The sequence below is a fragment of the Grammomys surdaster genome, unplaced genomic scaffold (genome assembly GCF_004785775.1).
Source record: "Grammomys surdaster isolate TR1022 unplaced genomic scaffold, NIH_TR_1.0 278, whole genome shotgun sequence".
NCBI classification, from domain to species: Eukaryota; Metazoa; Chordata; class Mammalia; order Rodentia; family Muridae; genus Grammomys; species Grammomys surdaster.
Window position 1 is genome coordinate 5,641,309 of NW_021604719.1, and position 20,302 is coordinate 5,661,610.

Sequence of the window (20,302 nt, forward strand, 5' to 3'; positions counted from 1 at the left end):
AGTTCCAGTCTGTGTTCTGGGAGAGAAACAGCAAGATCTGGTATGGGTGCTATGGTTCTCCTACTCCTGTGTACCCAGAGTGTTGTGGTTTGGTCTAATGCTTGTATTATGTTAATTGGGCTCCCAAAATTGCATGAGAATCTGTATGTAAGAGGGCAAGGATCTCTACACTCAGTTAGTAAATAAAGTTGTAGGCAGCCAATTGCTGGGCAGGGAGAGAGAGGCGGGACTTTTAGGATCCTGGGCAAGGGACTGAGGGAGGAAGGAGATAGCCACTATGCCAGTAGCTGCCACATCTGAGATGTACAGGACAGAGAGACGGCCAACATGTAAGGTCTGGGCATGGCCCAGGAAAGCTGCAGGTCTGGGTTGGGGCAGCAAGATGAAATATAGGTTTTAATAAGTGAAGAGTTGGAATTATTGGAAAGTACATCAGCCACGTGGAGAATAGGAAGTAGCCCAGATATTGAGCTGTTTAAGTCATATTAAAATATAAATGTGTGTGTGTGTGTGTGTGTGTGTGTGTGTCTTTAATTCAAGAACCCAGAACATTGGGGCAGGTAGGGAGAAATGTTGCATCTCCCAGCCAATTTGAGTAGAGTTGATTGGGTCCAATAAGAGACTGTGAGGAATTAGGAACAGAGGTTCTCCAGTGTGCACTGAGCATGGGACAGGGTGGAATCTGGCTTAGTTCCTAGGGAGTGGAAAATGTGTGGAGAGGCTGAAAGAGGGGCCTTCTACTGGGAGATCTATGACAAAGAGTACCCTCATGGAGATCCATGATAAAGAAGATGGTCCTTGTTTGTCCAACCTGTTTTATTCATGGTGGATGAGAATGCATACATCTTACTCAGAGTGAACCAGAGAGTAAATACTTTTTGCAGGAAGAGATACCCAGTAAGGGAAGGTCATTGGCCAAACACTTGGGGCCTATCTAGATACCTCATTAGCATGGAAAACTCTAGTTTTTTATGCTATATGACTGGTTGTCATGGTCTTCTTAGTGGTATGTTATGGTCACATGTTCTAGGACAGGTAGTCTGGCCTGGAGCTAATTGTAACCTACCATTTTCCATTATGAATCTGATTTGACCTTACCAGTTCTGCCTAGTGACACCCTTCTACTTGTCCCACAAGAAATCTTCATTAAAACCCCTTTTACATTTAAAGTTCCTTTACTTTTTATTTTGAGTAACTGATGGGACACAGGAAGGTATGGTCAGTTTATTTTACAATTCTGTTAGAAAAAAACAGACATAGCTGTTACTATATTACTATAAGCTGTTACTTTATTACTTTTGTGGTTCCTGGCAACATGGACACATGATATTAGAAATATTATCAGAATGAAAAACCATTAACATTGAATCTGAGATACAGTGAACCAAAAAGTACTTTTAAAAAATTTATCTTCAAAAATTGCAAGCTTCGATATAATGACAATAAAGAGAATTTTTAAGACAATTGAACCAAATAAAGGAGGATGTCTCTGTAACTTTGTAAGCAGTTCCATAAATCGTGTTGTCTTAAGCAAAGGCAAACCATTTTGTGAATTCACTGGGTACTTTGAGGGGAAAAATGCATGTCCTTTTACTCAATTATTACCAACATAATTAATGCTGTTTTGCTTTTATGTGCGGCTATAATTGCATTGTTACCTGAGTAAAATTTTAGTTTGTATTCATTTGCATTGGAGATTCGGAATCTCAGATTTCCAAAGGGAATTACAAATGACATCAAAGTAGGGCGTGTGGCTTAAGTGAAAATACGGGAGCTTCCAGCTCCTCTTGTGCATTCTATGGCTTTTCATCTCATCTCCATGAAGTGTTACAGATATCTCACCATTGTTCTGTGTCCTTGCCAACTTCTTCTGAACATGTAGAATCCATCTCTCTCCACACCATGGGGCTAAAACTACCATCAAACCAGGTCAGTTCACTACTAAGCATAAAAATGTTTCTAAGGTCTTCTATTTTTAAAATCTTTTACATTTTTTATTTTAAGATTAATAATGTCTTCCATTTTAAAATATATCTCATCTAAGTTTTTGGTTCTTTCTTATTGAGGCTTTTCTTTTTTCATGCCACCTGTCCATTTAGTTTGCTTGTCCCACTCAGTATTACTGTAGTGTCCCATTTCTTTTATTTTCAAACATTTATAAATACTCAAGGAAGAGGTTTATGGTTATCAGCTTCGTAAAGTCTACAGGCCTAAGGGGCCACTGGGCCCCACAGCTTTGGCGGTTGTTATAGGTTGGATGTGGTTTTGACTTTGTACAAGTTCATGTTTTGGAAACTTGGTTCATGGTGAGGTAGTGTTAGAAACTGTGGAACCTTTGTGAGACTGGGTCTAGTGGAATGTCATTAGGTCAATTAGAATATGTCCTTAGAAAGATTCAATTGAGGGAAAATGGGGAAAGGGGATGACATCTGTATTATAAATAAATAAAATATCAAAAAAAGATTCAAGACCCTTACCATACATGTTACTTTTTTTTTAAATAAAGGGATCTCTGGCGTCTTCCATTTTCTATCATCCATCATCCTTCCTCAGTGTCTCAGTCACTTGTAGTTTTTGACTTTCAAACTAGAGGTAAACCAATAGCTTTCATTTTATAAAGTTATCCAGCTTTAGGAATTTTGTTCCACTGCCAATTCCTGAAACAAACTTCATGCCTCATCTTCTGTCTTTAGGAATAATGTAACAGCAAAACAGAGTTCTAGAATCTAAAGTGGCAGCTTCTTTTTTATAAAAACAACCCAAACTATCTCATTCTTTTCTCTGAGCTGTCTTAAGTAAGGAAATAGAATACCGTAATTAAATTATTTTCCACAATGCATCTCCTTAATAACCTGAAGAATCAAAATTTCAGTTGAGACAGAAATGGCACCTGTGTCAATGCAAAGGCACTCTAACTGACTCTTCTTATTTTGGGGCTCTGTATTTGCAAATTCCTTTTCTAAAAGTTATGTGTAGCCCCAAAGTCACTTTCCTGTTGGAGTCACTCATGGTCACACACAGAATGAGGACAAGTTGAGTTGCCTCACACATTTCTACAGATCATACAAGGCAGCAATCTCTTACTTTGAATTTCATATTATAACTAAGTGTTCTTTGTGATCTGCTTACTGCCACAGTTTTTGTGTTTTTCTTGGCAATTTCAGTGCATAAAATGGCCTTTATATACAATGTTGAAGTGCTATCTAGTGGTCCTAAGCTCATGAAGACCATGAGCTATCTTGTGGAGGAAATTACATGTGTTAGATAAGTTCTGGCAAGTGGCAAATTAGGATATTACTGGCTGTAAGTAAATATAAATGCCTATAAGTTGGGAAACCACAAAAAGCAGGGTAGGCCCACAGGGATGACTGTGTTTGCTTCTGTAATTAACAACCTGAATTCAGTCCCTGGAACCCACGTGGTAGATGTAGAAGACTCCCAAAAGTTATCTTCTGACCTCCACACATGTATCACTGTATCTCTTGTCCATACCCCCATCAAGCAATCTAAATGAACAAGCAATAAATAAATGCTGAATATCAAAACAAACAAACAAAAACCTAATGGGGTTATATGTTGATCTGTTGACAGATATGTTGTAAGCCAGGAGAAGAAGGAAACTAATCTTGCATTTCTCAGAAACAAGGATTCAGTATAAAGTAGGTAACTTTATAGAATGCAGTTACTACAGATAGCAAGAATTGATTATATCCTCTAATGTATGACAAATACTTCATACATACGGAAAGAGGTTTAGCTCCACTTCTCCCATTAGTAAAAGGTATCATTTGAACCAAGAGAGTAGGAAATTGTAGGCATACCTCTTTTAAAGTGTGTGTGTGTGTGTGTGTGTGTGTGTGTGTGTGTGTGATGTTTATATGAGAGCAAGGATACTTTTGCCGCAGTGTACAAGTGAGGGGAGAGAGTAGCTTTCTAGGTGTGATTCTCAACTTCCACCTTTGTATTGAGGCTGGGTGGTTCTTGTTTATACACTGTGTGCTATGTGTTCCAGGCCAGTTGGTCCATGAACTTCTTGGAAGTTCTCTCGTTTCTGCGTCTCCTTTCACTGAAGGCATGCTCGAATCACTTATACATCTCAAACTTCATCCAGCTTTTTGTTTGATTTCCCAGTTGAACTCAGGTTGAGTGACAAACACTTTCACCCACTGAGACATCTCCCCATCTCTCTACCTCAGTTCGTGAGATAAGGTTTCTCATTAGCTTACACAACTCACCAATTAGCCTAGTCTGGCTGGCCAGTGAGCCCCCAGGGAAGCTTCTATCTTTGTCTCTGTCACAGTCGTTAGGTTACACTTGTCTACCTCCACACTCATTTTTTTAAATTCAGGTTCTGAGGGATTGAACTTAAGTCATGATGCTTGCACAGGAGGTTCTTTACCTATTGAAGTATTTTTCCAGCCCAGTCACCACTGTTTTAGCAGTCAAATGCAATGGTGACAACTGAGAAAATGGGTAATGCACTAAATAATGTGTAATCTATGATAGTCCAAGAACGTTACTGGAATTAACAAGAGAAAATAAGGGGGCAATGGGAGCCTGGAGAAAGAATGGGGAGTAGGAGAAGGAGGTTATAGCGGAGGAGATGTGAGCCAGTATGGATGGGTGCATGACTACAGGTCTATTAAACTTTAGAGCCTTGAACAGTCAGACTTAATCAAACATGTTCTTGCCTCCACGATGTTTTACCTTCCAAGGAGCCCCCAGCAATGGAGCAAAGATGAGCATAGACGTAAGTCTATGTCATGACGAGCCTACTATACCTATCCTCCTTTGAAGTTGTTCTCTCAGACACTTTCTATTGTAACTCACTAATAAAATGCTTTAGTTCAGATTCTGTTTCCAACCTTAATATATGCTGACCTTTCCAACAATATGCCAGGAGAAGAGAAGCCTTGAACAGAAGGATCATGGGGTGGGGAGAGATAGTGGTGGTGGTGGCGGTGGCAGTGGCGGTGGTGGTGGTGGAACTTGAAATAGGTGTATAGGGGCTAAAGCATGGGTGTCTGGATTGTCTCTTGTCCTCATAGGAAGAGAAAAGACCCATGAATAAGGACAAGAGAAGGTACATTTAAGGGAGAATGAAGGAGTTAACTCAGCTTGTAAAGCCCCCTGGAACAGTAGCTAGTTGGCACATGGAATATTTTTTCTTATGCTTTCTTTCCTGAACAACACCAGGGACATTGGACCAGGAGCTTCAGGCCACTGAGAGCTTTCTGTGGGCCTGGAGGAAAAGGAGTTAATTTTATATGTGGTCATATTTGCTTGCTAAGAACAGAAGAGTCTTGGCTCTCCTCCTGCCCAATCCTCCCCCACTCTCTTTCAATCCAACCCTTATCCTATTATATGATTTTGACAATGGAAGCATTGGAGTGGGAAACGGGCCTGTGTAAGGGTGGTCTCCTTTCATTGCTACAGCACTGTACCCTTGAACCTAAATGGTTTCTATTAAGTTTAACTTGTGGTGCCGGCACCATCTGACAAAAAGGGCCATTGTGATTGTTCAGGTGTGTGAGACTCTCACTTACAGAGAGATTGGCATAACAACTTTTTCAGTAATAATTAGTTTTCATACAATGGAATGAATGAAGAAAATAATACTTTGTGTTCTCTGAATTCTAACATAATGTTGAGAATTAACATAGGTAGAATGGCCTTGGAAATGTTCACTCTGAAACGTTACTAAAGGGGTGAGAGAACTTTTCTAGATCTGGCCCCATTACATATTTAAGCATTCAGTCAAGTGTCTTTGTTCTGAAAAAGCAGGCATTCAGAAGGCTCAGGGAACCACTTTCTACCAAAGAGAATGGGGTCTTCAGGGTTAGTTAAGAGTTTCAAAGCCCAGAGCTTTCAAAGTCAGAGGGGTGAGTTGAGAGGCTGGGAGAAACTGGTCAGCTCTAACCTTTCAACTTTTAGCGGTTATGAATATGAATGACATCTAGGCTTCCTCCATATGCTTTGTTTCTTTCCTAACCTGCTGTTTCCTGAGGCTTGATAAGAAAATGGTTACTTAATATCAGAGCATTCAAATGTTTGTTCATCTTCAAGGCTTACACGCATGCAACTTGGAGACTTCTGTGCTTGTCAGTTTGATGGGGAAGTGTTTATGAGTGTCTCAAAACTAGTTAGCAGTTGGTTAAGGTTTCAAATGGCAACAGCAGGTGTAAGACCAAGCCCTCTGCAAGGAAACCAGTGATATGTCATGTGAGAGGAATGGACCAGAGCACCAGTCATGGTTGGTTTATAAATGACATGAAACTAGTATGGACATAGTGTCTGGAACTGGGTATTGTGACCTTCATCATGAACTCGTTCTTGGCTGATACAAAGAGAGCAGCCTCCATTCCATTTTAAAGTGCCAACTAATTCCTAGAAAGAATGGACAGCTGTAGGACTTATTTGAACACACATATCTGTTTTGGTTTTTTATTCTCTACAGGATGAAAATTTGTCATACATAGTATCAGATATCTGGTGTTAATGATGCCACAGTGTATTCAAGAACCCTGTCATTTTCTTTTTCAGGGTTATGAGCTACAATTACTCCTCACAAAGGAGTCTTTACTCAGTGTCTTATTCACTGAGGGTTCTTTTAATTTGCAATTTTGTCTTCTTAATCAAAAGCTATTTTCCATATGAACCCACTTGAAATGTCACTTTTTTCCAACCTCACTACTTGGTTCCTGGTAAAGAACCATTAATGGGTTCTTAAACATAAAAATAAGAATGAGTCATATGGATCCAGCATCAATAGTTGGCTAAAAATTCATTGAGTTCCTAAAAGACCAAGTGTTAAGAAGTTGTAGCAGCTCTGAAAAAAAATGGCCGCAACCACTAACTCTGTTGTTTATCTTACAGAGGAAAGGAATGTGTTCTTTGTTGATGTGACTGCTGAGGTTTTGTTTGTTTGTCTTTGTTTTTTGTTTTTGTTTTGTGCTTTAGTTTGAGATTCTGTATAGATTTAAGCTAGATGTGCTGTTGTTTCTTTCTCTTTCTGTCAAAGTAGAATTCAGGTATACTGACATATATACATATATATGAATGATTCCAAATAAATGAGTTTCCTGTAATTTTTGTTCTTGCTTGACAGGATCTTTATTCCAACTCCAGTGTTTGTTTTTAGTCTAATTGGCATATTTAGGTACTCATGCCAAGAACATTTTAGTAAGTATTCTTTTGCATGATAAAATTCATGCCGTTTTACTCTCTACTGTTTTAGAGACTCTCATTTGCTCAGAAAACTGCCTAGGAACGGGTGATCAAAGTTTCTGTCTTAATGAGTCTTCTAGGAAGCAAATATAAAATTAAAACCCAATTGTAAGCAACCTTTCCCTTTTGTGAAATAGTTTTCAGTTTGCCCCTACACAGTTACACTGCACTTTAAACACTTGAGTTTCTGGAATTTTGTTCTCCCTGGGGCATGGAATTAGGAGTAAGATGACATGGTTGAAAATTCCTGTCTACCAACATGTGGCCTAAAAAATAAGCAGCTCTTTAAAAGAATAAAATGACAACTGGATTCTAAGAAGTTTTCTGGTGAATGGGAACCACTCGCCCTCAGCATGTTACTATGCTCCCATGTTCCTGCTATCACTTATGAAGGCTGTCTTGGTAAAGCAGGAACATGATGCAGATAAGGTTTGTTGAAAAATATCATTTTTGGTTTGCTGCATTTTGTAGTAATAGATCCATGAGACCATTCACAGAAGAACACCTGATAGCATCCTATGTGATAACAAGGCCCACCATCATGCATACACACATGTTGATAAAACCTTCACCCCCTAGCTTAGCTTTCTATTTTCCTTCCCTCTAAGTAAATACAATGAGAACACAGCAGTTACTTTCGATCTCATTTTTCTTCCCACTCCTCACAAATTGTAAGCTTATATTCTCATGGGCATGGAGCTGCCCACCTGCAAAGCTTGCGATCTGAAGGCAGCTATCGATACATTTCATCATGGGGTGCTCAGAAGGCAGGATAAACGTCTCAGCGATGCTTTAGTAACATTGCCAGCTGTAGAGGAGTCAAGTCAATAGCATCCATTGTTTATGTAGTACCGCTGGAAGGATTGTTTTTGCTTCTGAAAGAAAATTCACTCATAATATTAAACAATAACAACAACAAAACTCAAGTATAGAATGTAGCTAACAGCTTCACTGTTTTGTGGGAAGTAATAGGTTGTATTCAGCTTTAACAAAGCAGAGTTCAATATTCAAAGCAGAGAAGATAATGACCTGCTAATGCTACTGAATTCTTTGTACAAGCATTGTTCAGGGGACAGACATTTTAGGTTCTTCTTGTTGATAGTGGTCACCAAGCATACAGGATCTTTAAAAATCTGTCGTGTTTTTTAAGTATTTGGATGAATGATCATTTTAACTTGACACACGCTTGAGTCTTAAGCAAAAGCCTCAAAGCAGAGACCATTTCAAGTCAAAAACATATAGTCTCACTGTCTCCCATGTTTCTCTTATTGATTGTGAAAGTTATTTTAAGCACTTAAATACGAATGTGAACTCTTTGCGCTGCTAAATATCACCCAGACACCAGCCAACTCATATCAGCATAACCAAACCAGAGGGAAGGAGGGAACAGTCACCTCCACCCTCGTTCTAAAATTGACTGTACTCTGTTGCCTTTCTATTTCTAGTGGTTACCGCTGGATTTTAAATAGCTGCATTCATACTGAACTTTATTTTCCGAATCATTTGTAAAAGTTTAGCCTGGTATGGTTAACTTGTTGCCTCACAAGGTCCAGAATTCCTGTTTTAGGCGGGCATATTACCGAGTGTGCGTAATATGGCTTCTTCGCTTGCTCATTTCCCAGTTATACAGCCACTGACTTGCCTCTAGTGTGATAGTTATGCTCAGAATCACACTATGTGTGTTTCCCTTACATTATTTTTAGGATGACATTTTACTAATGCTTTGAGAAGTTCATTAATGTATTTTGATCATAGTCATCTCCTAACTCCTCCCATTAAGTCCTCCCACTTCCAGTCTTACTTCTTCACTCCTCTGTATGGACTCATGCCCTTTTTGTTTAACATTACATTAAATAATAGCCCTCTGAGTCCAATTTTTGTTGGCCTTATAGTTCTGCATGTGTAGCCATCTACTGAAATTTGATAGACCTTCCAGGGGCCACACCCTTAAGAAACTGACTCTCCCTATCCCTGAAGGTATACGTTTATTGTTTAAAAACTTGTACTTAACATTTTAATTTTAAAATCACATATTTAAAAAAATAATACCTTTTGTAAATAAACAGTTCCAGAAAGTATACGGATACCAGAGTATCGTGGTACATGCCTATAATCTTAGCACTCTGATGAAGGACTTCCATAAATTTGAGGCCAGACTGGGTACACATAATGAGACCTTCTCTTTAATGTGTGTGAGTGTGTGTGTGTGTGTGTGTGTATTTAAAAGAAATAAGCAAAATGTCAAGACAATAACAATCAGATAGCTATATACCTGTTTGTTAGAATTATTTGAGACCTGAATATATACTTGATCTTTTAAAAATATTCTAAAAAAACTCAAAAAGTAAATGTTAATATTTGTAATACACAATTATAATTAATTATATTTTTGTTAATTTATAATAAAACTATTATATTATAGTCTTATGCATATTATTATGTATATATGTGCATAATATATGCATAATAAACATAATAATATAATATATAATATGTTACTACAGAATATATAATAATATAATATATAATATTAATATATAGTATATAATATAATACATAATGTATTATGTATATAAGATTATATATAATATATATATGATATATATTATATATGATTATATATAAGATACAATTATATTTTACTTTAAATGTTGAGAAAAATCAAAGAAAGAAACTGAAGGAATTACTAAACACTAGGCATTCCCAATGAAGTTTTCTGAGACATTAATGCTAACTTCACAAATAGAGTTTGAAAGAAACATTAAAATTTGAGTTTTCTTTTTATTCTTTTTAAGCTTTACACTTTATCTTTAGAGAACTCTGACTGAATTTAGTATGAAAATGTAAACGCATATATACACCTCAAACTGTGTTCTCACTTCCTTTCCTCTGCACATTTTATTAGAGTTATCATAGTTTTAACATACTATTTGTATTTGGTTGTATTAAAGATAATTCACATAACTTTTATTTCTTGCAGTTTCCTGTTTAAAAATAATTAAAATGTGCTGCCGTAACTATTTTTCCATTTTTTCATTCCCAGTCACTGTAAGAATTTAGCTGTCATTCTTTTTAGGAAGGACTCAAGGTTGTATATGTTTGAGTTTTATGTACTAGAGGAGTTTTTTTTAATTTACTTATTTTTTTCACATTACTATTTAATATCAGTTGTTTCTCTCTTCCCAGTACCCTCTCACACAAGTCTTTTCCCCATTCCACCTTCTACTTCTCTTTTTAGAAGGGGAGGTCCCACTCTGGGTCTCAACTTCCTCACTAACCCCTTTCTCCCCGAACATCAAGTTGCTGTATGCCACCAACTAGGTGCATCCTCTACTGTCGAGGCCAAACATGGCAGTCCATTTAGGGGCACAGGATCCCCAGGCAGGAAGGCAACAGACTCAGGGACAGACCTTGTTTCAGTTGTTCAGGAACCCTCACGAAGACCAAGACGCTCATCTGCTACACAGGTGCAAGAAGCTTAGGTCCAGCCTGTGCTCACTTTTGGTTGGTAATTCACTCTGGGAGCCTCGAGGGTCTAGGATACTTGACTCTGTTGGTCTTTCTGTGGAGTCCTTGTCCTCTTCAGGTCTCTCAATCCTTCTCTCAACTCTTCAGTATGACTCTACAAGCTCCATCTAATGTAGAGTATACATCTTCCATGGCCACTGGGTGGAGCCTCTCAGATGATAGTTTTGCTAGGTTCCTGTCTGCAAGCATAACAGAATATCATTGATAATGTCAGGGATTAGTTTTTGCCTATGACATAGGTCTCAATTAGGATAGTCAGTGATTGGCCATTCCCTCAGTTTCTGCTCTATCTTTGTCCCTGCACGTCGTATAGGCAGGACACTTGTGACTGGCTTGCTTTCCTTATCCATCAACTGGAAGACCTGCCTGGCTATAGAGAGTGGCCACTTCAAGATTCATATCTCCCACTGCCAGGAGACTCAGAGTTGCCACCATTGCTCCCCTCACCCCCAGGTCTCTGGCATGAAGTAGATAAAGATTGTTGCCCTCCAACACACTGCTCATCTTTTTTCTCTCTCCCTACATATGAACAACCCCTCCCTATCCCCTCTTCCATCATGTTCCCTCATTCCACCAACCTCAAATATCAATTTTGTTTTCCCTCCTGAGAAAGATTCAACCGTCTTCCATTGAGCCCTTATTATTTGGCTTCTTTGGATCTCTTGATTATAGCATGGTTATCCTACACTTTATGGCTAATATCCACTTATAAGTGAGTACATATCATGCATGTCTTTTTGGGTCTGGGTTATTTCACTCAGACTGATATTTTTCTAATTCCATTATTTGCCTGTGAAATTCATAATGTCCTTGTTTTTAAGATGATTAATATTCCATTATGTATATGAACCATATTTTCTTTATCCAGTCTTCAGTTGAGAGACATCTAGGTTATTTCTAGTTTCTGGCTATTATGAATAAAGCTGTTATGAACATAGTTGAGCAAATGTCCTTGTTGGATGATGGAACATCTTTGGAGTATGCGCCTAGCAGTGGTATAGCCAGGTCTTGAAGTAGAACTATTCCTTATTTTCTGAGAGATCACCAAATTGATTTCAGAGGACTATTTCCCTTCCTCCACAACCTCACCAACATGTGCTCTCCTTTGAGTATTTAATCTTAGCCATTCTTATAGGTGTAAGGTAGACTCTCAGAGCCATTTTGATTTGCATTTCCCTAATGTTCTTTAGGTTGTTTTTAGCTATTGAGATTACTTCATCAAGAATTCCCTGTTTGGTTCTTTGCCCCATTTTTAAATTGGGTTATTTGTATTTTGATGTCTAACTTCTTGAGTTCCTTATGTTTTGGATAGTAGCTCTCTGTCAGATGTAGGGTTAGTAAAGATCTTTTCCCAATCTGTAGGCTGTTGTTTTGTTCTGGTGTCAGTGTCCTTTGACTTACAGAAGGCTTTCTGCTTAATGAGATCACATTTATTAATTCTTGACCTTAGTGCCTGACCCATTGGTGTTCCGTCCAGAACCATTGTCTCCTGTACTGACAAGTACAAGGCTATCACCCATTTTCTGTTCTATTAGTTTTCTTTATCTGGTTTTACATTAAGGACTTTGATACATTTAGACTTGAGCTTTGTACTGAATGATAAATATGGATCTATTTGCATTTTTCTACATCCTGGTAACCAGCACCATTTGTTGAAGATACTCTCCCTTTTGCATTGAATGGTTTTGGCTTCTTTGTCAAAAATCAAGTATCAGCAGGTATGTTGGTTTGTTTCTGGATCTTTGATTCAATTCCATTGATCCACTTGCAAATTTCTATAACAATACCATACAGTTTTCATTACTATTGCTCTATAGTACAACTTGAAGTCAGGGATAGTGAAATATCCAGAGGTTATTTAATTCTTCAGGATTGTTTCAGCTATCCTTTTAGTTTTTATTTTTCCCATATGAAGTTGAGAATTGTTCTTTCAAGATCTGTAAAGAATTGCATTGGAATTTTGATGGGTATTGTATTGAACCTGTAGATTGCTTTTTAGGAAAATAGCCATTATCACTATGGTAATCCTACCAATCTATGAGCATGGGAGATCTTTCCATCTTCTGATAATCTTCCTCAATTCCTTTCTTCAGAGACTAGAAGTTCTTGCCATTCGGGACTTTCTCTTACTTGGTTAAAGTTACACCAGTGTGTTTTATATTATTTGTGGCTATTGTGAAGGATATTGCCTCCCTAAATTGTTTCTCAGCTTGTTTATCACTTGAGTAGGGGAGGGATACTCATTTCCTTGAGTTGATTTTGTATCCAGCCACTTTGCTGAAAGTGTTTATCAGCTGTAGGAGTTCTCTAGTAGAATTTTTGGGTCATGTATGTATACTATAATATCATCTGAAAAGAGTGGAACATTGATTTCTTTCTTCCATGATTATATCACCTTCATCTCCTTTAGTTGTCTTATTGCTCTAGGTAAAACTTCAAGTACTATATTGAAGAGATAGGGAAAATCCTTGTCTTGTCCCTGATTTTTGTGTAAATGCTTTAAGCTTCTCTCCATTTAATTTTCTGTTGGTTATTGGCTTGCTGAATAATGCCTTTACTGTGTTTAGGTATCTATCTTGTGTTGGTGCTCTCCCCAAGATTTTTATCCTGAAAGGTTGTTGTATTTTGTCAAATGCTTTTCAGAATCTATTGAGATGGTCATGTGTTTTTTTTTCTTTCAGTTTGTTTATATGGTGAATTACCTTGATGGGTTCACATATATTAAACCATCCTTACCTCCCTGGGATGAAACCTACTTGATCATGGTGGATGATGTCTCTGATATGCTCTTGGATTCTGCTTGTGAGTATTTTATTGAGTATTTTTGCATCAGTGTTCATAGGGAAATAGGTCTGAAATTCTCTTTCTTTGTTGAGTCTTTGTGAGGTTTAGGTATCAGGGTGACTGTGGCCTCATAGAATGAGTTTGGCAATGTTCCTTCTGTTTCTATTTTGTGAAAGAGTTTGAGGAGTGTGTTTGTATTAGCTTTTTAAAAAAGTCTGGTTCTGGAATTCTGCACTAAAACCATCTGTCTCAGAGCTTTTTCTTATTATTTTTTGGTGGGGGGCTGGGAAACTGCTCATATTTCCTTAGGAATTATAGGACTATTTAGATAGTTGATAGTTTACCTTGTCCTAATTTAGCTTTAGTAAGTTGTATCTGTCTAGAAAATCATCCATTTCATTTAGCTTTTCCAATTATGTTCAGTACAGGTTTTAGAAGTAAGATCTAATGATAATTTAATTTCCTCAGTGTCTGTTGTTACGTCTCCCTTTTCATTTCTGATTTTGTTAATTTGGGTACTGTCTCTCTTCCTTTTAGTTAGCTTAGCTATGTCTTTGTCTATCCTGTTGATTTTCTCAAAGAACCAGCTCTTGGTTTCATTGAGTCTTTGTGTTGTTCTTTGTTTCTAATTGATTGATTTTAGCACTGAGTTTGATTATTTCCTGCCAACTCCTCCTCCTGGATGTGTTTGTTCCTGGATGTGTTTGTTCCTGTTTTATTTTCTAGAGACTCCAAATGTTCATTTGATTCATTAGTATGAGAATTCTCCAATTTCTTTATGAGGGCATTTGGTGCTTTGAACGTTCCTGTTAGCACTGCTTCCATAGTGCCACATAAGTTTGGGTATGCTGTGCCCTCATTTTCATCCCAATTTTCTGGATGTTTTATGTCATGAACCTTTTATATTTTGCATTTTCTTTGCCTGGTTTCTTCTATCGTATCTTCTACATTTACGATTCTCTCTTCTATCTCCTGCATTCTGTTGGTGATGCTTACATCTGTAGTTCCCGTTCTCTTGCCTGGCTATTCCATCTTCAGGATTGCCCCAGTTTGTGCTTTATTGCTTCTATTTCCTTTTTCAGGTATTGAACAGTTTTATCATATTCTTCCCCTGTTTGAACGTTATTTTACTGTATTTCTTTATATTTACTTGCTTCCACTTTTAATGCCTCTAACTGTTTGGAATGTATTTTCCTGTATTTCCTTAAGGGTTTTATTCATGTCCTCTTTAAAGGCCTCTATCATCTTTATAAGATTGGATTTAAGATTCTCTTCTTGTGATTCAGTTTCATTAGGATATCCAGTGTTTGTTGTAGCAGGATAGCTGGACTCTACTAGTGCCATATTGCCCTGATTCTTGTTGAGTGTGTTGTCCTTTAGACATCTGGTTTTAATTCTGATTTAAAGGACTTCTCAGGAAGGTGGGGGACAGGATACCCGACTTTGCTGGCTGTGCCCTAGGCAGACCCCACTCTTCAGGCTGTGTTCCGGTTTGACCCATCTGACTGGATGGGATTGGTGAAGCTGTGTTCCACGCTACCTAGTCTTGGTGTCCCCAGAAGGTGTCCATGAAGAAGCAGTATGCTGTTAGAGTCCCTCAAGGGTCCAGACCAAAGAGCAAGCCCAGACAATGGGGCTCAGGGCACTGCACGCAATTCACTTTTGCAGGCTTTCCAAATGATGACCTGTCTATAATCTGATCAGATCATAGTTTTTACTTTTCCACACACAGGTTTTATACTAAAAAAGGCAGGATGTGGGGAAGGGGATGACACAGGAGTGTGGGTGTTCAGAGGGAGTACAGATATCTTCCAGAACAGAGTGTTAGCTGGGTGAAGGTTCAGGGGACAGACCACTATGACTCTGGCTATGATTCACTTGTCTTTATCTAAGTTGGTACTATCCACCAAGGTTACCCGTCTACAAGGCCTTATGACTAGGCTTGGCAGCCTTCCACCAAAGCTGTCTGTTTACAATAACTCCCAGCTATCTGTTTCAGTGTTTTTCCACAGAGACCCAAGACTTGGTGCTAGCAGGCATGTATGTCAGGCCTATTGCTGATTTTAGGCCTATGGCTGATTTTAGGCCTTCAGTGTATAAGCAGGGCTGCTCCCGACAGTAGACCAACTAGGATAAGGGTGGATCTGACTAGAATGGGATTGATCGGTCAGGATTCCAAGCTGGTTAGTTTTAGGGCGCCCGAAGATTTCCGTGGGGAAGCAGGACACTCTCGGTGTCCAGCAAGGGTCCTCCAGATGAAAGAGTTAGAAAATGGGGCTCAGGGGTCCACGTGCAACTCACTTCTGTCAGAAGTTTTAAAACAATAATTTATTTTATTTCCGTGCAAGTGTATGTGCTTGTGTGTGTGTGTGCGTGCGTGCGTGCGTGCATGTGTGTGTGTGTGTGTGTTTATATGTTCCATGCGCAATCAGGAGCCTAAAGAGGCCAGAAGAGGACATTAAATTACTGGAACTCGAGTGACAGATCAGTTTGTGCCCCCATGCAGCTGGTGGAAACTGCCAGGTCCTCTGCCAATGTAATGAGTGCTCTTAGCTGTTCAGGCATCTCTCCCACATCAAAAGCTTTCTCGGTGTATCTGTAAAACTTGATCTGTATGTTGGTTGGGCGTCTAACCTGTAATAGTTCCTTCTAATTGTCAACTTGACAACACAGACACACCTGGGAAGAGAAACTCAATGAGGAACTACTTAGATCAGGCTGTCTTGTGGGCAAGTCTGTGGTAGATTTGGGTGTTACCTGCATTTGGTCTGGACTGTATACATGTAAAGGCTGAGCTTAAGCATTCACATATTCATTCTCTTTGCTCTGGACTATAGCTATGACTAGCTCCTTTAAGTCCAGTGTTGACTTTCTCTCAGAGGTAGACTGTAACCTGAAATTGTAAGCCTGATAAACACTCTATTAAAATTGTTCTTGGGGTATTTTATTACAGCAACAGACATGAAGCCAGGATAATACTATAACCCTTGCTTGATGAGACAATTCTGTCTCTTCTCTGTTACTGATAGTTATTCTGTAGGGAGTTTGAGATCCTGTCCTAATTTTGCCTTATTAATTCTCTTTATTTTCTATTTAGTTATTTGGTAGTGATCCTTCATATGTATTTATGCACTTATGTGAGATTATTTACCATTCTTTTTTGAAATAGGAATATATTGAAGTTATCCTAATTGACTAGTGAATGATAACATAGTTTGTACACACGCAGAGAAGGTTAAGCAGTCAGAAAGCTACCTAAGAAGACATTTATGTGCTAATGTAGAAAGACTTCTGAAAAAAATGTGTTAAACATAAGTTTCAGGGTAGTGCTTGGACAGTTAAGACAAGTGTCATAGAGCAATGCTTCTGTCAATTATGGGCTACATGCCTGGGTCCCACACAGTCTAGAGGGGTACTAATTTATATTTGTGTAAGTGCCTTTTAAATGTCTGTGAAACAGCAAACTCATCAAGCAGCATATATTTCTGAAATTATCTTTCATTAAGTAGTCCATCAATTCTTTTTTGTAAGAAAGGTGATTAGCAAAACAGAAGTTTTATTTGTGTGGATTTAGGTAAAGAGCCTTTGGGAGAATTCTCAAGAACTTAAAGTGTTCATCTGTGATGGCGTGAGTCATGGCATATGGTGGCAGGATTGCCTGTCACACTGTTTTATTGAGAACCATTTTATGTTATTTTGATGTTTGAGCCATGTTAAAACAAAGTAGTAAAAGCATTGCATTTAAAATAGCAACCACATTGGCTCTACAGGAACTGGAATTCTATTTAGCTCTGAACATTTTGGAGCTAGCTCCATACTCTGGTTCCTACGCACATGTCTTAATGATGGGTTCTCTGGAAATACCATCCATTTTAAGAGCTCATTCTCCAGCAGGAAATCATCAGCGACCACTCTCCACTCACTCACTCTCCACTCAACTCCATTGTTTCTTTCTGTAGTTTTCTAAACCTCATGGGCTTACGAATCCAATGCAGATTATTTATGTTCTGTGAGGAAATATTAAACGTGAATCATCCCCCTATGACTCTGCAGACTGCTTATGCGTTTCCAGCCAGTGTCAATTCTCAACTTGGCTCTAGTCTTGTTAACAACAAATAGAATGGATTAGGTGTAACTCTCATAAAGCAAAGTTAGCTCCATGATGATCCACAGATGTTTTTAAAATATCTTTAATTTAGAAGAAAGTGGTAGATTAGTATTAGGAATACAGTACTCTAGTATTCCAAAGTAAACAGTGGAGATAATGAAGGATTTATCTGCTAGTTTTATATCTGGAATTACCTTTTCTTACTATGAGAAATAAGGAATCTCATATTGAGTGAAGACAGAATATTAAATAATAATGGAATTTCATCTAGGGTATCAAGAATCTTACAATGACTTTAAGGGCAGATATCTTAACTACCTCAAATAATTTAGTAAATATGCTTACTTATCTAAAAATGATATCATTATTCAGAGAAGTATATACTTTTATGAATAGTATAAATAGGTATAAATGGTCATGCTTAATTATCTGGCTTCATATCACTTTCCTTTTTATATTCACTATTATTGGGATAATTCTGAGGTGATGGGGTTGAGTGGTACCCATGCTCTGGGAAGAATGTTGTACCTTAGTTATCATAGAGTCAAAGATGGAGATCCAAAAATTATTTTTCTAGCTCATTTTTATACTTTTTAAAAGACAATATCCACAGATTATTCAATTGTTTTTACAATAAATATTCCAACAAGTTTATAGGATCTGACCTGATGGTAGTTAGTAAAATAAGTGCTCATGAGATAAGATGACAAGGCATGATTTTTAAACATCTTTTTGCCTAATGGTGAACTAAGAATATAATGAAATGATTTCTCCAGGTGACTGAAAAGCTATGTGAGTGCTTGGCTCTTGTTTGCCTGGCACACTGATAATTGATTTTACTGACTGAACTCTTTATGCCTCTAGTTAGTAGAACATCTATGGAACAATGCCAATCCCTCATTACAAAGACTCTCTTTTTCTCAATGGCAACAAAAAGGAAAGAGGCATAATAAAGGTTGTCTTTTGTCATGGAACTGAATGTTAGAAGAGACTATGAGGATGGGAATTGACATGAGGTGAGGCTTTGCTAAGGAGTAGACATCATGCCTGTGATGCCTAAAGCATGTTGACTTTTATAGGTGGAGGTTTCTGGAGCTGCTTGCTGATGGCCAGAGGTTCAAGCAAGATCAGTCTCTGTGCCTTAGCTGTTGTGTCTTCATTGTTGTCAGGGACAACAAAGAACAGCTGAGCTGTCCAAAGAAGAACAAAGAAAAAGAAGGCAAGGTTTTGAAAGAAGATGATGGAGGTCTTTTATTGACTCCTTGTCCTCCATGATCCCATCACTGTGTTTGAATAGGGCCAGTGACTTGATTTCACAATGGTGTTATTACTCAGACTCTTTGAGTTTCTCCTTACTAGAAAACATGGGAACCATGTTAATATTTTAAAATACCAGGAAGAATCATATCCATCTTTTGAATGAAGTCCTTTGGTTGGAAGCATCATTTCTTTGTGGTGTGTTAGATGTTATGACATGATCCTAGCTGTGGCTTATTGAAGAGATAAATAGCTATCCTACATTGGCTGCACATGTAGAGGTCAGAGGACAATTTTCAGGAGTTGGATCTCATCTTCCACTTAGCCATGAGACAGGGTCTTTTTGATTTTTGTTTATGCTGTTTCATCATGTACTCCAGGCCAGGTGACTGGAGCTTGTGTGTGAGTCCCTTGTCTCTGTCTGCTTACCTAGCTTACCTTAGGAATGCAGGGGTTACACATGGCATTGTCATGCATGTTTTTGTTGGGCATTTGTTTGTTTGTTTGTTTGTTTGTGTTTAACATGGGCTCCCCAAATCTGAACTCTGTTCATCAGGCTTTGCCTTTACCTACTGAACCATCTTTCCAGTTCCCACAAAATCTTTTAAAGCAAGAGGCTTTCTGGGAGAAAAAGAATAGCTAACATTTCCAATGCTAAAATTCTAGCACCAATTTATGTATTTACATAATTATACTGGTTAATATGGTAGTCATGAAACACATGTAGGCAATCAAATTAAAATTCAGTTCTAAAGTTGCAGGCACAGATCTACTTCAGGGAATTCATAGTGACTAGCTAAAATGATATCTGATGGCAAAGATTTAAAATAGCTCAGTAATTCTATAGGACACTACCAAATATGAATAATTTTTAATAGACTACACTTTATCAAAATATTTTAAAATCTATACATCCCTTTTCTCTCCACTCACATTTTCATTATCACAGCAAATAATTAATATGATAATTTAAACTATTATTAGTCAATGGACAGAATAGTTTAAAAATTCATTTTTCTTTCCCTTCCCTGTGTCCCTTTCTGCAATGTCTCTCACAAGACTGCCCACTTCTGCCATTTTAAATAACTCACTGCTCATGTAGATCTGCCAGTGTTACATGGTGTCTGGAGTGTCCCTGAGGAAGAATGCTATGTTTGTTGCTCTTCTAACATCCTTCCCCAAATTGGTTCCAAAACCTTATAGATACATTTTTTTAAATTTATTTTTATTTCTTTTTTAAAATCAAATAATAATTTTTACTTATTCACACAGGGGTTATAAACACAAAAAGGCAGGATGTGGGGAAGGAGATGACACCAGAGCATGGGTGTTCAGAGGGAGTACAGATGTCTTTCAGAACAGGGTATCAGCTGGGTGAAGGTTCAGGGAACAGGTCAC